This window comes from Pollicipes pollicipes, unplaced genomic scaffold, assembly GCF_011947565.3.
Source record: "Pollicipes pollicipes isolate AB1234 unplaced genomic scaffold, Ppol_2.1 Scaffold_6138;HRSCAF=7277_pilon_pilon_pilon, whole genome shotgun sequence".
In the NCBI taxonomy this organism is placed as follows: Eukaryota; Metazoa; Arthropoda; class Thecostraca; order Pollicipedomorpha; family Pollicipedidae; genus Pollicipes; species Pollicipes pollicipes.
Window position 1 is genome coordinate 8,696,814 of NW_023596818.1, and position 23,005 is coordinate 8,719,818.

The 23,005-nt window shown below is 51.3% G+C and overlaps 1 pseudogene; it reads right to left on the reverse strand.

Moving 5' to 3' along the window:
- Positions 1 to 20,051: 20,051 nt before the first annotated feature.
- Positions 20,052 to 22,114, reverse strand: LOC119106287 (ornithine aminotransferase, mitochondrial-like; annotated as a pseudogene).
- Positions 22,115 to 23,005: the final 891 nt, after the last annotated feature.

Consider the following 23,005-nt stretch of genomic DNA (forward strand, 5'->3'; position numbering starts at 1 on the left):
ACGCCATAACAACGCAGTTCAAATCCAGGCATTTCATTGGCTATGCGGCGATCAAGACCAAGTCAAATATAACTGTTAAGTCGTTCATATCTGGTGTTCGTGAGCGCGATTTCCAAATATAATGGCCCTCAGTTGGCTGTCAATCAATATTGCGTTTGGTACGGTGACGTAATCAAACACTGACTTATTGACGAGCATGTTTGCTGATCAGAGGAACTGTGTCGTCCCAGCAGTCTTTTCCACTTAAATTATACCACTGGTTGCAACTGAGCTGGTGTCACCATATCTGATGCTTGCTTCTATATCAAATCACATGAAATGTGGAACATTTCCTTACATGTGACATTGGAGCAAATAAGCTACACGGATATTCATTCCATATCAAGAGTTTAACATAATACACTGCATTCAGGTAAAAGGGCCTGCTCTAAAGCCCAGTGAATCATATGAGCAGGACAATTGTACACCCAGATTCCAGGTTTATCTTCGCAATCCTGATCTCCCCTCAATTTCAGGTGCGTAACTGCACCTGTGTTTGGGCGCATCATGGTGATCTATAATGCTACGAAAGGCCCTCTGCGGCTATTTCCAGAAGCACGCACCTTCAGGGAGGTATGCAATGAAGCGCGTGCCCTCCATAAAGTTATAAAAGTACCGAATGGAACGAAACCATATTCTGATGGGATACGTTTACAACGAAGCCAAATAGCATACAAATACGTTCTTTTTCGTTTCGGTCGGTAGCGGGTGCTTTGGAGCTTTAGTTGATGTGTCTCATGTTTACTTGATATTGCTTGACATCAGAGCCCTGCTCAGCGCGGAGCAAAGGCAAAATGTGTCCAGTTGTTTTGACCAACGAAATGTATCGTTGCAACGCAACAGCACATCAGCGGTCCCACTAGTGGCGCGGCTGGGTCAGTGTCTCGCCCCTGTTAGCCGGTGCGGCGCGGCTGGGTCAGTGTTTCACCCCTGTCGGCCGGCCGGCCAGTGTGGCGCGGTTAGGTCAGTATCTCACCCCTGTCAGCCGGTGTGACACGGCTGGGTCAGCGCCTCACCCCTGTCAGCCGGTGCGGCGCGGCTGGGTCAGTGCCTCACCCCTGTCGGCCGGCCGGCCAGTGTGGCGCGGTTAGGTCAGTATCTCACCCCTGTCAGCCGGTGTGGCGCGGCTGGGGTCAGTGTCTCACCCCTGTCGGCCGGCCGGCCAGTGTAGCGCGGTCAGGTCAGTATCTCACCCCTGTCAGCCGGTGCGGCGCGGCTGGGTCAGTGTCTCACCCCTGTCAGCTAGTGCGGCGCGGCTGGGTCAGTGTCTCACCCCTGTCAGCCGGTGTGGCGCGGCTGGATGTCCCACCCGCCGGCCTCGCGTGACCCGCGACTCGCCGCTGGGGGCGATGCTCGTGATAGGCTACACTCGGCGCGGCTGCAGGTGACGTAACACCGCCCGGGGCTCCGTGACCCACCCAGCGCTGGCAGGGTTTTCGTGCGGCATTCAGAATGCAGACGACCTGTCTAGTGGGACGGAAGTGAGATCGGTACAGGAGCGCAATGTTTGCGCTCGTGCTCGTCCGGGTGCGGAGGGAGCATTAATGTGACCGTCCTCTTCTGTTTTTTTTTTATAACAAGTTCGAGCGGTACGACGAGGCGACGTCAAACTTTAGATGGGTGCAGAACACCGAATAGCCGATCTTGGGTGTAACATAAGATAAATATTGCAAAGTCACTGATCTGTGACCGGTCAAAGCTTCGGAAACCTTTCAAACAGCGAGGACAACGGAGCCTGAAAGGAAGTCATGCAACTTTGAAATGGTTTACTAAGCAATCAAAACTCAAAATTAGGATAAGAACTAAGTCATTGATCGTTGGGTTGGGTATGAATCCTTGATGTGTGTGAAAACTTGATGAATTAAAGCCTTATAGTTTGAAGCCTTTATGCTGCCTTGATGAGGGTCAGGAAAGATTACCGACCTAAAAGGACCTTGATGAACGTTTGACCTGGAAATATTTTTCATGAGCGGAGGCTCGAGACGATGACGTTACACTCAATTACCACAATGACCTCAAAAACTATCGTGTCACTTTGAATTTTTCAAGTTGAGATGAGGCCACTGACCTTAAATGAGATTGTCCGACCTTTTTTCTTGGAGAAGATATCTAGATTCAAGTTGTTCGGGTGAGTAGGTCTGAGGCCACTACCAAGACTGCCTTGGAGTCCCACATTGTTTGACCTCAATTAACTCGACGGCCACGACCCAGAGGCATACAAATTTTACATTACGTACCTTATAGAGCCCAACCTACTGCGTGAATTTGGTACCCCGGGCTCTCTTAGGTGAGGTATATCGGACGGGGAATCGACCCCTCCACCCGACTGCGTCGTATTCAACCGGCCACCCGAGCGCATGCCAACCCAACGCCGCCTGAGTTATTCCGCCACCCGTGACCGCAAACGACAGGATTGAAGGCCTCCTCGCGCTATTTAATCCTATGATTGGACAAATGCGAGCAGCATTTGGACAAACAGAGGTCGTTGGGGTCGGTCTCACCCAAGAGTCATTGAACAGACAGTTGTCACGTCATTGGTGGCCTCGCATATCACGCATAACACATTCAAAATCATGAAAACATGAGAACAATACGGCTATCTGGTACTCGGAAAGAGGGGCGTACAACTTTATAGCGTACACGAAACGTTTTCGTGCCTTACAAGCATATCAATGTCAACAAAGGTCAAGGCCATAAAGCCTAATCAGGGATAACTTTCCCTTTTGGTTTTACGCGGCCAAACAAGTCACCGGTTCGGTCACTGTTGCAAGACGGCCTCACATGACCTCCAGCTGTGATCTAATGTGACCTGGTGTAGTGTGACTTGCTCCCGACATTGTGTGCAGAGAGTAATGGCAGGCATATGGTAGTGACGACACAATTATCCTGACATTTTGTGGCAGACACTAGGCAGTCCAACTAGTCGATGAAATATATCTAATGCTGCATGGCATGGCACAAATGGCGGCAAGCAAGCCTGCACGAATGACGTCATAGCTGAATGACCTGGATTCACATACAAAACATGTGTGATCCAGTAAGCATCAAATTAATCACCTGAGATGAATTGATAATTTGGTTTACCTCACAAATTGCTCGCAAGGTATTGCAGAAACCTCAGAGGTTTTACTATATACTTATCATATATTTCGTTTTGACGATGAACATCAATAAATCGAAAATATATCGCAAATGTTGATAAATAAAAAAGCATTGCTCTCTTTGAGTTACTGGAGCATTTGACATAATAGCTAGGCAAAAGCGACATTCCATCTAAAAATCGTACATGTTCACAATGAGGTGGCACTGCACATTGTATCAGCACGGCGTGGCTGCTAATGATGACCTCCTGCACGAGTCTGGCCAGCTAGCTGAGCACAACACTGACATTCTACATAAGATCAACTATGTGAAGGATATGTAAGTGTACGCATGCGTACGTATGAGCAAGTACGCATTTATACGTCCGTGCATGCACACACCACGACACCATGATGACGTCTCCCACCCCTTGTGCAGTCACAGTCCATAGGGTCTGGCTCAGCGCACGTGAGCACCTGAAATAGCATGGGCAACAGCGCAGCCTGTGTTGCTTCCCCACACGCCGGTTGCGAAGGGCAGCAATGTGCTGCAGCAGTGCTGCCAGACAATAATGCGTATCTGGCAGCCTCGAATTGTGTCACGCGTTTTGATTTTTTGGTTAGTCTTGTCAGGCACATATTTATTTCATCCCACTGGGGCATGGACAGGCCCCACTTAACTAGTGGACATGCCACGAATCCTCGGAAAACAGCGGATCGATCAAAAGGCATGTCAGCACTGGATATTGGAGGCAGCTGGCGCATAGGGCGGGGGGGGGGGGGCTCAGCGTCGTGGGAAACCAAGCTCGAAAACGAAATTCCACCTTCCCGTCGTCTTGTAGAGTAATGGCAACCACTCTCCCCCTCTCCCCCCCCCCCCCGCCCATTACAGCCGGCACCGGTCGACCAGCTGCCATTTTATTGACAGCCGAGGAACGAATACCTGAAATTATGGACGATTTTTTGCACAGGGCGTGGCTGAAACTTTGGCTTATCCATAATTATCCTTGGAAATTATCCTGGAGTGGAAAAACAGTGCATCCATTTTTGCTGCCAGAAACATTAATTTACGCTGGTGACTCTTGAGGGTCCTGCATTTATAAGCTTTCCGCGTATTGTGCGGCACTTCAATCTTTACGGCTGCTTGTGTTCTCCAAATTCAGAAAGACTCCGAGACCCATTGCACATATCGCGAGGAAACACGCTGCTTTTTGCCAGTAGTCGGCTTATTTCCATTGCGTCAGCGATTCGTACATATTTCTTTATTTGTAAGTCCAAGTTTTTATAGCTCACGTAGACACCGCTGCCGAGCGGTGGGCTTGCATGCGCAGAATACCGGGCCGGTTGAGGACGGCCCGCTGAATACCGGGCCCGCTGAGCACGGCCCGCTGAATACCGGGCCCGCTGAGGACAACCCGTTGAATACCGGGCCCGCTGAGGACGGCCCGCTGAATACCGGGCCCGCTGAGCACGGCCCGTTGAATACCGGGCCAGCTAAGGACGGCCCGCTGAATGATCCGCCGCATACGCAACTGTGGACACCGCATGCCAAAGCAATGTGCAATGTTCATGCTTTGACAGCGGATCAAAGCATCGATGCTCTTTCGTGAAACACGGCGTCCTTCGCTGCACAATTGGAACTGCGCTGGTATGGGTTAGACCTTGGACGGAATGCCCGTGACACCTTGAAGTGCTTACAAGCCACAAGATAGCCTATCTATCCGTCCTTCAGCTACCCTGATTCCTCTCCCGCGCCTTGGGTGGCTACTGTGGACCACTGCACTCTGGTGGTTCCACGTGTCGCTGCCATGTCACGTCTAACCGTTGCTAGATTTCTAGCATGCCAAGCGCGTAGTTGCATGATGAAAACACTAATCCGTCCTGTCGGCGTCGGAGAAAGAGAAAGCGTTGAGCCTGTTTTGGACTGGATCATTCCTTACTATACTTATATATCATTATGTTGCAAACAGGTGTTGCTTCACGACGTGACATACGGCTTAGAGCTTCATTGTCAGGGGTATCGCAAAAATACTTTACAATGTGACCTGTCTGCGACCTAGATTATTCGCAGCGCCTGTGTCTATTTACGAAGCTGCAGCACCCATGCTCCAACTATATAACTCAAAATGGCAGAAATCGGCACGCTTTATTTCTCATCTTTGTTAACATCAAACTCTAGCAAATCCTACCGCGCCTGTTCTGGTATCCTGGCGTTTAAAGCGACAGCAGACTGCTCGGTTCCGAGCGTCTTTTCCTTATTTTCATCAAACGCTGCAGGTCATGAATAGAGGGATGGATACGCATGTAAAAGCGTTCCGTCGAATACAGCGAGTCTAGCACGTGTGACTGGCTGACAGTCTGCATTGTTCACAAAAGCGGCCTGCCATCATAGAGCTTCTCACGGTCGGCAACCTTGATGTGATACAGTGACGTCATCATGCCATGACGATCGATCATGATGACCACCCTACAGCACTCAATGATTCGCTTAGATCGTTGCCGGTCATGCGTTAACGCCCCTTGGCCTCCGGAGTTCCAGCATATCGACATTACAATCGAGAGTCGCCACTCATGAAGTGTCGTTGATAAGCGCGTCTAGCTTACGGTTGAGTTACTGCTGGTTTTCGATACACAGAAACGTGACATCACTTTCCATCACTGCCATGTCAGCAATCGGAAGACCACATGCGCAAGACTGACTCTTCCACGTATAGGGAACGGACATACGTGGAAATTAGGGAAATTAGGGAAATCTAGTTATCTAGGGAAATAGAAGTCTATTTCCTAGTCTAGGGAATTAGAAGTCTATCTTAAGTCTAGGGAAATTAGACGCATGTGCTGGCATTTATGCCCAACAGTTTCAGCTGATCTAGAGAGGGGATACTACATCGTAAAGCATTTTTGCGAGACCCTTGACAATTAAATACTAAGGATACAGGCCTGGACGTGTGGAACATGAGAAGTTCACGCAGGACGTCTAAAAGGATTTCGTACGCTGGAGTCCTTTCGGAAACAGCTGAAAATTGGGGCCGATGGCAAAAGTCTGGCTCAGTTGAGCTACGATCTATTTTTGGTGACGACTACGCAGTTTCTTGTCTGACGGTACCGCAGAAGTAATGAGGTGTGGTGTTAAAGTATTCTTCTGTGAAATGAGCCAAAAATGCGATGCGTTGATGCTGTATTGAAAAGGCATGCTAGCTGTGCTGTAAAAATGTGGCTTATCCAGGCCTGAATGCTTATTTGAAAGCACGCAAACGTAGATCCATGCAATTGCGCAGACGCCGCGCTTGCACAAAAAAAAAATATCCTCAGAGACGGCCAGTTGTTTAGCCGCCAACTTGAGATACCATCGGGACTTGTCATACATTCTTGCTTTTGGGTCCGAAGGCGCCTTCACGAATATTTTGTAGTCTCTCGAATACCAGGACGTTTACCTGACGCTTTAGTCGTAACTGAGGCCATTAGGTCACATCGGATTGTCGGAATCGTGCAGTGTGACGGCGTATGAGCGCCCAGTTGTTTTATGGCTTTCAGTGCTTAAAAGGAAACCCGTGTCGCGGTTTAAGCGGTCACTTACACCAACTAAGAGATGTACTTAGCACCACTGGCTTAGTGTAGTAAAAGGTTTGAATGATATGTGCATCTGTCACTTTCCCACGGACCATGATGGTCTGCGTTATCTCTCTTGCAGCCGATGTCAGATAAGTGTCGCACAGGGGCGTCGCCTGCCCGTGAACTCTGGGTCACCGTTACAGGTCACGCCACAATGCGTCAGCACTTCTCTCGTGTCGTCTAACCGTGAAGGTGTTAAACATTCATCGATTCCCATCAATCGTCCGATCACCGCTGACGTTAAGTCACCTGGTGATCAGCTGAGGCAACGGCGAGGAAGGAACAGCTGGGGCAACGCCGAGAAGGTAACAGCCAGGGCAACGGCAAGGAAGAAACGGCCGAGGCAACGGCGAGGAAGAAACAGCTGGGACAGCGCCGAGAAAGTAACAGCCAGGGCAACGGCGATGAAGAAACAGCTGGGACAACGCCGAGAAAGTAACAGCCAGGGCAACAGCAAGCAAGAAACGGCAGAGGCAACGGCGCGGAAGAAACAGACACCTGAGCAACACTGGGGCTTCAGAACGTTATTTGTCTGCAAAATCCACTGCATGGAATTGGTGGAATTGTTCACCCATCATAAAGGCCTAGTATTCTTTGAAATGGATACAAGTTGGACGTAGTTAAGTGTGAGAGCACGGCATAATACACTCGAACGCTATTCTACGCATGAGTCAGCAACATGGGCAGTCGCAGCTGCATACAAAATTCGGAATCGCTCACGAATCATGCACATATTTGGGCCGAGGGCACAGCCAGACCATCGTAAGGGGAGAAAGGGTTCAAAAAAGGGCCTGAGGTGAAGCCCCCCCCCAAAAAAAAAACATATGGCCCAGTCGATTAAAAGGAAGGCCAACTTCCTTGATCTTAATTTTTTTAATTTTATCGTTGGAGAAGCCAAAAGCTACCGGGAAGACAATCTGTTTGCATGCTTCAGGCAGCTAACTGAAACAGCGGACATTGAATGGATCAGTGGACTCTTCCTGAACCGATTAACCTTAGAGGCTTGCCAGAACTTTTTCGGGTTTTCACAGAGACACTGAGGACCCCTGAAGGTATATTTTAGACCGACATGGGGTTAAAACTTTGCAATTAACGTCGCAACGCTATGATTGCCTGAAAATCTTAAATATTCTGTCAGAATCGATTGCTGACAATAATGAGACCGCAGGGTTTTGAGCATGCTCGCTCGCAGTCTAAAAGACAAAACCACGACTCCCGGCGTTGGAGTTCCCATAGGCCACACGCCGGTGGCCAATGGGCACACGAAGATGTTGACGCATCTTAGAAAACTTACTTTAAACGCCTTAGAACATCAACCTGTATGTTTACAGGGCAGCCCGGGCGCAAATTCGCCTGTGTGGTTTTGAAAACGTAACGAGAGAAGACTAGTATTTACAGAATCGCAACTGCTGTTGGAACTGGAAGAGCTTAGCTAAAATCTTAAATTTTCGTGTTGCTGTGATCGTTGATCTGTTCGGAGGACAGCTTCAGCATTGCAGAGGTGAAACAGAAACCCCATTCTAATCTTCGAGTGGTGCGAATTGATTTTAAAACACTCAGAATCCTTACTTTGGTCGTTCTCAACTATCGCTCTCGTGCGCCCGGAGCCCCGCGCCCGGTGTTCTCTGCAGTTGCCAACGGCGTTCGGTTTTACGGAAACCGCAGCCCCGGCCCTTTGCTCTAAAGATTGTGAGCGCGCGAGCGTTATTATTAATATCGTTATCGACGTCTAATCGATATTGTTTGTTGTATACGCTTTGCTTCCCTATTGCATTCTGCAAAAATGATGGACGCCCTCTTCAAAACGTGGGTTGGTGGTTTTCATGTTTTTCCTAATTTTTGGTCAATTTTATTGAATGTTTATTAACTTATTTCGTAGGGACAAGTAGGCAGGTAGAGGTAAAACACTACGGAACATATTATCGTTGTCGGTCAAGTACAGAAGGGCCTTTCCGTCCCAGAACAGGGTGCGTACCGGCTGCCATCTGGCGATACAGGCGCGGATCCCCTGGTCTATCCGAAGGCCCTTAGAGGGATACATCGTACCCTGGTCCCCTTCCTGACGCTGGAGGGTTTCTGACCCGGGGAGTTGAGCTCACATGGACGCAGGGGCCCTCACTGACAAAGTGAGATCCCCTGCCAACGCAAAAAGATCCGTTATCGCCGCAGGTGGTCCAATAATCGGCACAAAGCCTCCAGTTCGGCTTAACGGGTGTCTGCTGAAATTGAGTGAATAGCCCCCGTTTGGTACTGGAGGCCCTGCCTGACACAGGGCTCTTTCATTGCCTCATTGTGGACACATATCATAAGTTCGTATCTCCTTTTGTCGTCAAAGGGTCCCGACCAACGAAAGAGGCCCTCTGATACTGTGGGTCCCCGTCCCTGTTCCTGTTCAAGCAAATGTTCCTCCGTCCGATTCGGGGCTCCGTGCCGGCACACGGTCCCCTGTTAGGCACTGTGGGCTCCTGGCAGGCACAGAAGCCCCTTTTGGTTTCAAGGCACCCGACCAATGCAAATCGCGGTCTCCAGCCTTTTCCCTGCATGAGAACTGGTTTCTCAGGTCAAGACCGACAAGGAGCTGGCCGTTCGGGACCGGTGGTGCCGGACCAGCACAGAGGCCATCATCGACTCAGGGCCACAAATAGACGCAAAGCGCCCTATGAGTAGCATTTGCCGACCTGTGGGCCAGGCTGTTTAACACGGCCTCCGGCCAGTCCTTCGGCGTTTTCTGGCGCTCAAATCGGGCTCTTAGTCGACGGTCCCGAGGGATTCTCCTGGCCCTTCGGGACCTAAGCAGATGGGAGGGGGGGGGGGCACGTGCTCCCGGTGTCCCCCTCCCTGTCTGCGCTACTGTTCGTGATGAATCTAACTACTTCCAGTCCTGAATGATTCGTAGAACGCCGCCCGTAGTTTCGATAGTTCTCACAGAGAAATAAGTTGTTATCACATATGGTTAAAGCGGTTGGCACCGTGACCCCTCCAGGGCAAGCCGCAAGTCATCACCTTGGCAACGCGACAGCGGGTGCGCCGATCAAAGCGCCCACAGGCTGGCATTGATACGTTATCTGACCGGCGCCTCTGGCTATCAGTGCCGTTCCCGCCGGCTGCCCCACCGGATTGTGACGCAGCCGCGCACTGCCTGCCAATGTGGCAAAATCGCCCCCGGAAAAAGTGCGACAAGGACACTAAACTTAGCAGAAAATGCAAGGGATCCATGGATGGGAGGCTGGAGTTTAAAATAGATTACTTTGAGAGCCCGAGGCTCCGCAAAATGTTGAATTTTGAAGCACTGCTCGCACGCAACGTTGCATGCAAAAGGCAGATGGACAGAAGTAACGTGGCGTGACGTGACGTGACGTGGCGTGACGTGACGTGACGTGGCAGACGTGATGTTGCTGCGTTACAAGAAGCGATGCCATGTCACGAGCCGGCGTCGCCGCGCGTGCGTAGAGCTAGGGACCGGAGGCACAGCCAGGACGTTCTTAGGGGAGGGTCCGGAGCTCACTGAGCACGCATTTCGCCGATTTCTAACTATATGTCAGGACCTCTCTATGGTGAAGAAGGAAAAATCCACCCCTGTGGAGGAGGCCCAAGCCCCTCCGTCCCTCCCTTGACTGCGCCCCTGCGAACGACCACTTCGAAGAAGGGCGTGACGGGTTGGCACTGAGCGTCTTGAGTTAGACAGCGCATGATTTCTGTGGTGCTGTGTGGACCGAAGTGGCGGCATGAAGGCATGAGTTCCTCATAGCGAATTCACAACGAGCCAGCGGCAAGTAGGAATGTGACATTCTGGGTCGACTGTCAATGCGAATGAAGGGGTGTAACACGGGTGGTCTAAAACGGGCAAGGCAGATTTTCTCACTCAGAATAACGTTCTGATGCACGTGTGCACATCAATTCTCGTGTGACACATAATGTGACACATTGGTGGTGCGTGTGACACATGAAAATCGACAAACGATGGTCTAAAATCGCACGGAACTCAAAGCTAGTTCGCTGAATGCTGCCTAATTTCACAGACGTCGTGACTAACAACGTCTTCAAGAGAGGTATTGCCAAATCGCTATGGCACGCTTTGAGTGCCAAAGCCGAATCAATTAGTCCTCATTGCACCGATAAATGTCCCTACATCTTGAACAGCGTCTTTGCTCGTGCACGCACGTCTATCCTTCAACATTAGATCAACGACCGCGATGGCACGGAAACATGCCTAACCAAATAAGATGTGTTCTGGCATTCAACGTGCTTTTTTAACGGGTGTAAACTTTAAGCCACGTGCTTTCCTTAAGATGCCTCCCCAGTGCAACAACGGCTTAAATTGTGAAATCAAGCTTATCAAGATGTAATGGATTGCGTAAACTAAAGGCATGCCTAATTCCACATGCATAAAACTGCGGTATCTTTTCCTCGTTCATATCGCGTTTCCTTCATGCACTCCGTTCGCTTGTCACGTTGCAAGTTTTCGAAACAGTTGGCTTTAAAACTAGTCCTAGGTGAGGAGAAATAATAAAAAGGCAAAAGGATTTTCCAATGAGACCGGTATTACAGCATCATTGCGGGACTTAATCTCGTGGTGCCGCAAGCTAAAAGTGCAATGCCAACTTTTTGTATTTGCTTTGCATTGATTGGAGATAACTTGTTTTTCAGGTACCGACGGCAGGGACTACCACGACTTGCGATGGGATAATTTTTACAGGCCAGCCCCAGCCCATTGGCAGTACTTGTGCACGGCGAACAGACTAAAAAAAACCCACAATGATTGGTGCAGAACGTAGCGTATCGATGAGCTATCAATCTTGGTTCGCCCTGGTACATTAATCAATTGTTTCAGCTGCACACCATACCTATGTGCTCGCCTCGCTATCCGCTAGCCTTCTTTTAAGTTAGACTTTTGGGATCTACAAGCCACTGTCTATGGTGGTGCCTACAATCTCTAAAATCAAGATAGCTTTCCTAGTCACCAGATTCCGGAATTATATTCAGTACTCGCGGTGAAAAACCGTGCTTGAACTTGACGGAGGGGGATAGGGTGCTTAAACACAAGACTCAGAGGCCCGCCCCTCTGGGCTGCACTACTGCTTACCACGCCTTAGGCGAAGAGAAAAAAGTTGCTTTGGCAAGGTCCATCCCTTCAGCTATCTCTGGCGAACAAGCTGGTAAGAGAATGGTTTCAGATACCCACCTGGCTTAGTTTGGATTAGAGCCCTTTGGTCATTTTGAACATTTCAGGCCTATGGGATAAAAGTGAGCGGATAATGGTGTGACAATACTACATGGTCCTCCTGGGGGGTCCTCCGCTGAGACTTGGTCCACACATGGACCCATCTTCGGGGTCGGTGGGAAGAGGGGGGGGGGGGGAGAGCGCTCAGGCGGGCCCCGCCAGGGGGGGGGGGAGGGGGCACACGAGACCGCTCATGGTGGGCGCAACTAGCTTGCCAGGGGCACAAGGGCCGACGCAGAAAGCAGGACGAAGCGCAATGACGAGAGAAGGGCGGCTCTCAGATGCGCATCAAGTTGAACCAGCTACAAACGCGGGGAAATGTTCCTTTCAGCCTCACTGCCTTCCCAGTCCGGCTTTTGCATCGATCGAGTGAGAAACCTATTTTCGAAACTCAGTAATGGTGAGGGTATGGAAGAATTTTTCAATAAGACACATACGTTGTGACATATCACATGTTTTTTTTTTAGACAAAATGCTCTGTCTTCCACTGCTGAATGGATGAAACAAAAGGTCAGAGATGTGCACAATAAAGGGATGCAAAGCTCGATCAGTGAACAAGGGCGCGCCTATCAAAGTACGCCGGTCGTAAAAATGCAACGCAACATGCTGCAATTCGAGTGAAAGCTGTCAAATTCGAAACACAGAAACACCGCAATCGGATCAATGGTCGCAAAAGCGCTCTCAAACGTTAAGGCACTGAGATTCGCGTGCGCGGCACCCGGATGACGCGTGCGGGAGTGGGTCGGTCCAGAACACGCATCCAGTCGCGGCGAGGGCGAGCGGGTAAACGGGTGTAGACGTAGATGCGGCCACTGTCAGCGGGTCGCCCAGGATACCGAGTTGACGACTTCACAATGATCTCCTGAGCCCAGCCCACCTTTTAAGTCATCCTGCTGGATCCTCTGCAGGAACTTCTGCCGCAGAGTTTCTGCGTCATCATCTGTGACGTCCGTCCACCGAGTATAAGACTGGCTCCGGCATGATGGCACCACACTCCGCCGCCCCGCCGCCGCCGCCGCCGCCGCCGCCGCCGCCAAGCGCACCACCCCACCGTCCTCACGCCACGCGACTGCCAAGGACCGCACGGCACCACCGCCGCCGCCGCCGCCGCCGCCAGCTGGCCCCCTGGCACCGGGCCCGGCAAGTCTGCTCACCTGACCGTTGTCACGGCAACCGGGGGTACGCCGCGCCGTCCATTGGTCAGTGCGACGGGCGAGTGCTGATGGTGGAAGGGGGATGCGGTCACCATCAAGGGCGGGATCTGCCTGTGTTGTGAATCCGCCTCGCTGTGTGTTGGCTTCCCCGGAGTAACAACTTCCGCGCCAGTCGATGCAGCTGCCACGGGGGCTCTGCATTGTGTTTCCAGGTGCGGGTGAATAGGGTGGCGGCTGACGACGTCGCGCGGCCAGCTTTGGGCCCGTCGTTGGCACGCGTCGCTACCCGCCGAAACGTCGTTATGGGGCCCCTGTCCAGGGACGCGAAGTAGGCTCGGTCCCGACAGAATTGTAGGCGAACATCTCCGATAACCAGGGATACGCTGAAACTAATCAACGATGGAAGGACCAAGCCGCCAGAAGCAAGGTCCGGTTCCACCGATTGGTTACCTGCCAACACTTGGCATGCTAAGGTGTTATATCGTGGAGGTGAATGTGAGCATAATCATGGCCAACCACCCTATCGTCGCCATTGGAACTTCACGGCACTCAGCTGCTGAGGCTATGTGGCATCGCCTGCTTTTCGCCCTGTCAGAAAGGGTGGGCACCGAGGGGAATCGAACCCCGCACCTCTGGTTTCCCAGACGCGAGGTTGTCAACGCAGGACGCGTTAACCACTACACTACCGGCACCCTCAACCACCTTATCGAAGGTCATATGCTACAAAACGTGATCTACTGTAGCCACGTCGCCGTCTTGTTTTGTTGGGCATGAGGTTCTTGCGCGACAGCAAGGGAGCATTGGGAGCTGTAGCTAGAGGCCGGTGCGCGGGCGGTAAAGGCGGATTCCACGAGGTGATTGGGACGGGGGAGGTCAATGCGTTTGTATTGCTCGTTTCCACGCGAAGTCATCAGGGCTTCTAATAGGCTCATGCTCGGATGTGGGGAGGAGCACCCTTTCCTCCCCACTGGCACCGTTTCTAGCTGTAGAAATCGACCTGGACCATTCGACTGTCCGGTATTGTTTTGTGGCTGCCCACCCAGCCTGCAAGATGCCAGTACGTTTAAACCTATCCCAGTCGGATTTTTTCTTTAACATGTCTTTGCGGTGTCTCCTAAAGGAGCTCGTCTTTGTCTATGTATACCCATCAATAGGTCAGAATGACAACGTAACTAAGCGCTGCCCAGGCTTTAAACACCTTTGGTACAAAGGAAATGGATGTCAGATGTGTTGCGTATTTTGTGAGGCAAAGTCCTTTGTGTATAAAAGAGCGAGATAAGCGGTGATGCGCTTGTGAACAATATAATGGCCACTCTGGGTTTTTTTTTGCCATTCTTTGTAATGACAAACACATGTCGAATCTCGATCATAAATGAGCCAATCTGTATTTAGCCGACACTCCTAATCCCGACCGACACCGCGCGATCGGCCGCCGCGTCCAGACCGTGCGTTTGCCCTAGTTGTATACCAACAAGCACGACGTGATCACCTCCGCTCTCTCCCAGACGGAACAGAACTTCAGTGGCGGCACGCAGAAGGCCCCTTCGACCAAGTGCCAGGACTTACCTGCCAGGTGATTGTGCGGTGAAGATATAGTGGTGGGCGGGAGGGTCAGTGTAAATGATCTTTCCATCTGGCCGTATATTAATCAGAAGTTTCCTAATGCATGCATGTGACCTCCCGACAGGCGGTGATTCGGATCGACCATGAGGCGCTTTGTTATAGGTGGTGTTTAGCAGGATGCCACATCTCCATGGATGTTGAAGTACATACACACGGAAATAGCTCAGCGTGAATAGTGCGTGTTCATTCATAATGAAAGTATGAAACGACGATATGAGATGCAACGCATTTCTACGGGTTTTTAGTGCCTAGAAATTGGGCTTTGTTGTGGAATGGATCAATCCCTTCTACTTGTGACTATGACTAAAGTTTCGAAGCGCTGAGTCCGCCTGAATGCAACGAACGCTTACCCGACAACATCGCTTAGCCGATACCTTCTGGCATACTGAAGGGCCCTCGTTTTCAATATAAGTGCTCCCAACTTTTACAGCCGAAAAACCTGGAGCTCAAGCCCATTTTTTAATCCTTTCACAGGGAGCTTTTTACTGTTTCTTGCTATGCGCGTGACAGGATGGGACTGTGAGCTCACATAATGGGGGTAGCCATGTGATCAGCTGAAATCACAAATTACTGACATTTACGTATCCGACTGCACGTTACGATATGTGCCGTGATTATGGCGGTTTTCACTTGGGGGAAGTGCGGTGTGCTGTCTGTTGGCAGCTAAAAGTTTTACTCGCGATCAGCAAAAATGGGCTTGAGCTCCAGGTTTTTCGGCTGTAAAAGTTGGGAGCACTTATATTGAAAACGAGGGCCCTTCAGATCGCGAGTAAAAATTGTAGCTGCCAGCAGACAGCACACCGCACTTCCCCGAGTGAAAACCGCCATAATCACGGCACGGATCGTAGCGTGCAGTAGGATACGTGAATGTCAGTAATTTGTTATTTCAGCGGATCACGTGGCTGCCCCGATTATGTGAGCTCACATTCCCATCCTGTCACGCGCATAGCAGGAAGCAGTAGAAAGCTCCCTGTAAAAGGCTTAAAAAACAAGGGGCTTTAACGAAGCCAATGCCTTCCAGCTGCTGGAGCCATTACCTCATGAGAAACCACATGGCCCGTGGTTGGGTCGCATGCGCAGAGTGGAACAGGCCTTTCTTATAGCTATTACACGGTCTACCATCCAGCAATGTCATGTCATAACATCCATCGGAGATCGCAAATAAAAATTTATAGCACAAACATCCACGAAATAAAGGCTCTGCATGATACCTACCTAGGTATCTGCCTAAAGGTAAATGGCCGATGTCATTTACCTTTACAAGGCGCAGCCCAGTTTCAACCCATGCTCTATCCTCAAGCGGCACGAGTACCCGCAAGCGCCACACGGCCATTTGTCATGCGCTGCAAAGACCGCTAAAAAATAAATTATTTACAGAAGTATGTGCAACATATGGACCGCCTCGTGCCCACCAGTTGTCGTGTCTCTTGCCAGCAGAAGAAGTTCCATTTGATCCACAGCCATGACAAGTAGCCTATAAACTATCACACATGCGAGAGAAGATGACTGCACCTGCTGCCGAACCACCAGTGCAGCTGCTGAGGGAGTTTTGTGTCGAGCTGGCACCACCTCTCATCAACATATTTCCTTGACCACTTCAGGAAGGCCAGGTCCCATCGGTCGGGAAGAGGGCAACCGCCATACCAGCTCCTAAAAAAGCAACACCAAAGTCGCCAGGAGATCCGCGGCTGCGAGCCCTACACTTGCATTAGGCAAACCTTTGGAACAGCCCGTTGTTCCTCTCATTCCGGCCGACATAAAGCCGGAAACAGGAAACAGCAAAACGCCAAAACGGTAATGTAGGGGGTGCCTCACGTCCCACCACTTGATAAGATTGCTGCACAATTTACTCTCTGAGGTGAATAAGCCAAGCAAGCTTTTTCTCTAGTTTTGCATGGTTCTAAGAAAAAAAATTGAACTCATTGGCCATTCAGTTGTAGTACAAAATATGCTTAGCATGGGACTTCGCTTTGACTATGCAAAGCGGTTGATCGCATTTCTCCAGAGCCGAAAGCAGAGGCTGAAGATGCCGGATGAAGCAATTAGCGGTTGGAAATCAATAACTTGCGGCACACGACAGGATACCCTGACTGGACCGGCTACTTTCTTAGCCATGATCAACGGTGCCTTCTGAGGCAGAATACCGCTTTAAACATGTAGATGATTTCACAACATACCAAACATGTCCAATTGACCGGACTGAGGAACACAGCCAGCTGCGAGACCAAGCTGACGAACTGTGTGAAGGGTAAGCTGCAAATAAGATGGTGCCTAACACTGAGAAGTGTTATATCATACAAGTTTTTACGGCCAAGAAATCCCTGATATTCCCGGACATCGTAATAAATCGGGTCAGGCTACCAATCGCTGGAAGCACTTAACTTTTACGACCAGCAATATTCACCGGTATGTTTTGGCGCACATATATGGATGAAATTGTGAAGACTTTATGCATGCTTCACGTGATGAAAAGATTTCGCCCGTCACGAGATCAAATGGTTAAAATTTAGATCACGTATGTTCGCCCACTGCTTGAATAACCTGCAACCATTTTTCATCCAGGGCTCACCGGCCACCAAGCCCAACAAAGTGAGCGAGCACTGAAGAGAGAAGTCAAAATCATTGTCGGGCATGACAAGGGTTATCAACGGCTTCTACCAACTCTCAAAATGGAAACCCTTGCAGACGGGCGGGAGAAGCTGGTTTACGGCTTGGACTGAACATCCTAAGATCCCCAAGGCATGAAAACATGCTTCCATCGCCAAAGAGTAATCTCAGGAATCTCAGGAAAAACACTCCTAGTGGTGATACGCTGCAGACATTTTCCTGTGGCGTAAGACTGCGCAAATCCAGCACACATAATATCACAACCATCATAAACCTGGATATCATTGTATCAAGTTGAGTAAGCTTTGAACCATACTCACCGCTGCACCCGTGAAAACGTTTAATGGATGTTAAAAGGTTATTCGGTACTTACACACAATGCTTACCTGCGTGCCATACGAGTTGATACTTAAAGCCATGCTTTTACAACGTATAAATATGTCACACGTGAAAACATATATATATATATATATATATATATATATATATATATATACATTGTAAAAACATGGCTTTGAATATCAACTCATATAGCACGCAGGAAAGCATTGTGTGTAAGCAATGGGTAACCATTCAACCCCTATAAAACATATATATATATATATATATATATATATATATATATATTTATACACATACGTCCTCTACATCCGCCCGGCGTAAATATGCACGAACTTCTTATTTTGACGGCTAGAAACTGGCTCACATGGCGCCAATGAACGGTTTTCGATCCATTTGGGAGATTAATTCAATATGATTTGATTGGATTGCTGATTGGAGTTTTAGGGCGCACCGACTACAGTGGTCATTTTGTGCTAATCAATATGATAGGTGACCAAACTGACCAATGCGTGGTTATGTCATGGCGTGCCATACATCTTATTTTCTGGCTGTCAAGATCTGAGGTGTGAGGTAATATGAATTGAGAGGCATCCAGCAGGGCATGTATGCTTTTGCACGTAAAGGCATTCATGTTTACTTCGACTGAATGCATAAAAACAGTATCTAAGGCATCTTGCATTCTGTTTCATAAAATAACTGGTCGATATTAAGTGTTTTGCTGTTTGAAATTATCTTGAAGCTTTGACGTATGGAAACTTGTAAGACAACAGGAGGGGGAGCTCTAGTATGGATTATTTTAAGAAGCTTTCAATCCATCTGAATCCGGTAGGGTTTCAAATTTTAAAATGCAGCCGTACTTGATAAGTATTTTGACAGTTTGCTTACCCGGTCAAACCCAATCCGTTGATGCATCTATCTGCACCCATTGCTCAACCAAGTTTTGCGCTTAATAATGTACATTCAAGTTCTGCATGGCATATACCATGAAGGGCTAAACACACACACACACCGTGCTTCATTACAACAGCACTTTTTATCGTGTGCTTCGGATAAAAACTTGGATGTTTAGGTGCAGCTTTCAAGTGTCTGTTTCCTGCCGTCAGCCAGAGGTGTCAGATCACCATCACCGCCAGATGATCACGGCCAGACATTCACCTTTTCAGGGGAGCAAACAACTTACCTGTAGTATGTGATGTCATGTCGTTCTGTGTCAACAGTTCTGCACACAGTATAACTCATCTCCACGATCGATTCCTTCTTGCAACGCCTTCCAACGTCTGCATCAGCTGGTCACCACGTCTGGGTGTCTATCTGTCCGCAACAACCGCCGGTCACCACGTCTGGGTGTCTGTCCGCCCGCAGCATCCGCCAGTCACCACATCTGGGTGGCTGTCTGTCCGCAGCATCCGCCAGTCACCACATCTGGTTGTCTGTCTGTCCGCAGCATCCGCAGGTCACCACGTCTGGGTGTCTGTCCGCAGCATCCGCCGGTCACCACGTCCGGGTGGCTGCCTGTTCTCAGCGCCGGCCGGTGCGCTACCACGTGCATCGACTGACTGAGGAAGACAATGAAAACACCGTGGGCAGTGCAGAGTAATGTTTAACATAGCAATGTTCTCGCAATGGCTCGATCTTTATCGAGGTGAAAACAGAAATACATGCTTACCTCTCAAATGTTGAAAAGGTATGTTTTGTAGATAGCAGTCATATATATATATATATATATATATATATATATATATATATATATATATATGCGCATCATATGGTCTTATAAAAACATTCCAGGGGGAAGCCATTGTTCACATGGATAACCATGTCTCTATCCTGGCGATCAGTGGCGGCTCGTAGTGTAAACAGCATTTGGTCAGTGTTCACGTATAGTCCAAGTAGTAATCATGCATTTCGAAACGATGTGGGCAGTCTGATGTCGATGAAGTGATAGAAGGTGGTAGACAAGGAACAAAAATATGGATGATTATGCCACTGAGAAGGACATTCAGGAATTGTGATCCCTGATCTCACCTGTGACGCAAGCAGTGCTGTGCAAATCAAGAAATTGGCATGTACCGGTGTCATGGCGTATCAAGGCATCACTCGCAGCCTACTCAGTTGACAGGTCAGAGATTCCAACAGCTGTCGGGTTGTGGCGTGGTGAGTTCGAATGTGACGCTCTCAATTAGTTGATTATTTTCTTTTTCACATGAAGCCAGGTAATTAGCTTCGGCGGCCTGACGAACATATGGTTATCACCCAAGAGCAGAAAGGAATTATACGGATTAACCAACCATGCGCGGACATGGACTAATCAGCCATACGAGATCTTGGAACTGATCCTTCTTCCTTCCCTCGCAATGGAAGATAAACACACCGTAAATATTCCAATATATTACCTGGTGAAGAAAACAGTTTCAGCCCTATTATTGCAGTTGGAACAGTGCGTTGTTATTCCACCTAGCTTGCAGATGCCCTAGTCAAGCATAGCTTGGCGCCGCGCTGGACGCCTCCGACAGGCTCTGTGTTATGTCGACAACTTCGATGAGCGCGGAGCTCCGTTGACTCACGCGCGTCGCGTCGCGGACGTCGCACTTTAAGGTCTCGCTCCAGTGACGCACTTCTCTTGAGCGTCAAACGTTTACACGTACATTCCTCAGAGTAATATGTGCGTCGATCTTCGGATTCCTCGGCCAGACCTGAATCAGCCGTCAGTCGCTCCCCGTATTCAAAGCGCATCAGCAATCGCTCTTCGCTAAGGGGCATCGTCGCAGCCAGTTTGCCGGTTCTACATGCCTTCGATGGTGAGTTTGATGATGTCGGCGCACTCCAGCAGCTGCTCTTCACTGATGACGAGCGGCGGCGCCAGGCGAATGACGTCCCCATGAGTTGGCTTGGCTAGCAGACCGCGCTCGGCCAGCTTCAGACACACCTCCCACGCGTCCAGCCGCCCGGCCACCACCACCGCGTTCAGCAGGCCCTTGCCTCGCACCGCCGTCACCGCGTCAGCCGGCAGCTGCGCCAGCTGCTCGCGCAGCAGCTGCCCGAGCCGCTCGGCCCGCTCGGCCAGCTTCTCCTCCTCCATCACCTTCAGCGCCGCCATCGCCACGCGGCACGCCAGCGGGTTGCCGCCGTACGTGGAGCCGTGGGTCCCAGGTCGGATGCAGCCCATCACCTCATCGTCGGCCAGGCAGGCCGAGACGGGCAGCACGCCGCCGGACAGCGCCTTGCCGAGGATCAGGATGTCGGGCCGCACGCCCTCGTGGTCGCAGGCGAGCCGCCGCCCGGTCCGCGCCAGGCCCGTCTGCACCTCGTCGGCTATGAAGAGCACGTTGTGGCGCGTGCAGATGTCTCGCACGCCGCGCAGGTAGCCCTCGTCGGGCACGACGACACCTGCCTCGCCCTGATCGGCTTCCACCATGAAGGCGGCCGTGCGCGGGTTGCTGCAGACCTGCATCCAGAGCGGACAGGTCGTTGTACGGGATGATGTCGTAGCCGGGCATGAAGGGGCCGTAGTGGCGGTACGCCGTCGGGTCAGTCGACGACGACACAGCGCTCAACGTTCTCCCCCAGAAGTTGTTCTCGCAGAAGACGATGCGCGCCTCGTTGTCGGGGATTCCCTTCCTCATGTAGCCCCACTTGCGGGCCAGCTTGATGGCCGTCTCGCCGCCCTCCACGCCGGTGTTCATCGGCAGCAGCTTGTCGTAGCCGAAGAGCCGCGTGGCGTACTCCTCGTACTCGCCGAGCGCGTCGTTGTAGAACGCCCTCGACGTCAGTGTGAGCCGCGACGCCTGCTCGGTCAGCGCGCCCACGATCCGCGGGTGGCAGTGGCCCTGGTTGACGGCCGAGTACGCCGACAGGAAGTCGAAGTAGCGCTTACCGTCCACGTCCCACACGAGCGCGCCGAGACCGCGCTGCAGCGCCACCGGCAGCGGCTGGTAGTTGCTGGCGCCGTGGCGTGCCTCGCGGGCCACGATCTCCGCCGTGCAGGTGCTGGTGGCGAGGCTGCGCCGGCCGGCCGGCCGCAGCGCCGAGCGTAGGAAGCACAGCATCGTCGTCGGATCCGCTGCCGCCTGGAGCGTGCGTTGCTGGCGGAGCGCTGGTCTCGCGGTCTCACTGCTGCCCGGGCTCCGCGACGTCCCGAGGACAGGACGCGCTGGCGTCCGAACTGCGCTGCTGGCTTCGCCGGCACTGCGCTGGTTCGGTCGTTTCACTCACGGCCTCGCTGTGCTGCTGTCCCGGCGCCGATCTCTCCCCGCTGGCGTGTCGCACCGCAGTCCGTTCTCAGGAGCACCGCACCTCTCGCTCAGCCCGCACTGCGCCACCCGTCTGTTCCAGTTGACGGGTACAGACAGCGCTCGCGATAGCCCCTCCCACTGTGCCGTCACCGAGCCGGCCTTCTCGTCGCAGGTCGCTCGCGGTCCGCCACCGCTCGACCGAGATCGGCGCAGTACAGGCCGCCAGGCGCCCTGACCGGTTTTTTCCGCTCCGCAGCGCCGCGAGAGGCGCGATCAAGGGATATGCCCGCATCCTCGGGCGTCACAGGGGCGGGGCCAGCCACTGCGCAGGCGAGGTACACCCGACATGCCTCCTCTCCCGCCAGCTCGTTCCATGTCACTGCTGTTGACATTATCCCAACACAGCCGCGTGCGCATCCCCACGGCACGGTATGCTGCCGTGCAGCGGGGACCTAGGCTGGCAGGCCTCGCTCCACCATCGCCCTGTCCGGCCTCTTCCGCACGCTTGTCTCGTTTTTTCCTCGTGTTGGATGGCCTGCAGAAAGTTTTAGCTTTTGTTTTGTCGTTTTGTTATGGAGAGCCCCATTGCCACTTGGTCTGTGAACGCGCGTGGCAAGGATGGCGGAATTTTCCAGCGGCCCCTCCGCGGCGGAGATCTCAATCGACGCGGCTGGACGGCGTGGGGACAGCCAGCGCCGTTGGCGTTCACAGAGGGTAGTACATACCAAGCAGCACGTGCAGTGCCCCGAGCCAACCCGCGCAGACGCTTGAACAGACGCTCGGGACTGAACGCACGCCATATTTAACTTAAGTTACATACTGCCTTGCAAAGACGATCTAGGTTGCGTTCAGAAGAGGATAGGGACCAGTTACAAGCAGAGGCTCATGCAACGTGGAGGTGAAATAAGTCAATGCAAAGGCTTCCAGGTAATTTTTAAAGTTTCTTTAGTGTATTTACAATGCACATCACATCAATATCTCTCATATCCTCCATACCACCGTACGGACTGCTGTAGCCGTATCTGCCGAATCTCGCTTGACCATTAACTCCAAAGCCCGGATTCACATGACCATTGGCGCCATAACCATACCCGC